This window comes from Cucurbita moschata, unplaced genomic scaffold, assembly GCF_002738365.1.
Source record: "Cucurbita moschata cultivar Rifu unplaced genomic scaffold, Cmos_1.0 Cmo_Scf00015, whole genome shotgun sequence".
NCBI lineage: Eukaryota > Viridiplantae > Streptophyta > Magnoliopsida > Cucurbitales > Cucurbitaceae > Cucurbita > Cucurbita moschata.
Genome location: NW_019268531.1, coordinates 788,474 through 789,814, shown reverse-complemented (window position 1 = coordinate 789,814; position 1,341 = coordinate 788,474).

The following is a 1,341-nucleotide window of genomic DNA, read 5'->3' as shown; positions in this document are numbered from 1 at the left end:
AAAAAAAAACACAAATTCTTGATAACCGGATGTTCGAAAGTCTTGTTACAATCGAAACAGCTATCTATACGTGTAAATGGTAATTGAGTATTCATTTATTATTTTGCATCTATAATTTGTACAATATTCCAATTTATATTATTGTAGCTTCGAATATTCTATATTATCATAACTTCGCAATATGAACTCAACCTATTATTTCTCTGGAATTTTATTCCCAATCGAAAAATATCCTATATCTAAGAAAAAAAATAAAAAAATATTAATATAAGACCAAACGTAAATTGATTTATAAGTATAAAAAAAAAGCTAAATATAAACGTACCTTAAATTTCATTTTTGATAAAATAAAAACATATTTAAAATGGTTTACTTAAAAAAATAAACAAATATTAAGTAAAAGTTGAAGGTGATGATTAAGATAAATTTAATTAAATGAATATTTGAAACACAACCAGGTCCATCGAAAATAAGAAGAAAAAGAAATAGTATTTGAATGGTAGGAAGGAGAAAGGAGGGGTGGTCCAACTTCCCACGTGTTACTTTTGAACTCCCTCCCCTCTCTTCGTCCATCTTGGAATCAATTTTAGTTTAAATTCCATCCTTTTCCCTCAATTTACTTCATATTCGTTAATTCATGGATGCCAATGCAACTATTTCTCATTAAATCACTAAATTCTCCATAATTTATTAGAATAAATTCCCCCCCTTTTTTATGTCACGACCCGATTTTCGAGGGTTCGAAAACCAGACCGTGAACCAAAAGAAACGAAATCGAAAACAAACAAAAAGAAAGTAGAAGAAAAGAAAAACCAAAGTAAAAATATAAAAATACTTTGAATTAAAAACAAAAGAGAGAAATTTCGTTTGTTAATTATTACAAAAGAAATTGCAAATATAAAATGAAATACAAAAGACTCTAAAAGACCGAAAAGGGACTGACGCTCCGGAACGACCCCCTCTGTGACTGTACAACTCTCAAACGCTCCTCTACCTCGACCAGCAGCCAGTGAACACCTGAGAAAAATAAAGGAGAACGGGATGAGTATAAAAATTATACTCAGTAAGCCACCTACTTGTAGGCTCTCTTCGCATCTTAATTTAACAGAACTCCCACGGTTCCCTAATTCGGTTCTAGGACATTGGGTTCTAACCCTAGTCTATTGGGGCTTGCCCCTTGGGTTTCACCGGTTCATCGTCCTTTCATTAGTCACCTAGAGGTTCCTTATGCCCAGCTAATATGGTCGGTATCTCTCTATGAGGCGCTACCTCTACATGGCTATCTAGAACTACATGGTACCTAGCCTAGGGGTGTGCTGAATACCCCTACGCCCATATAGT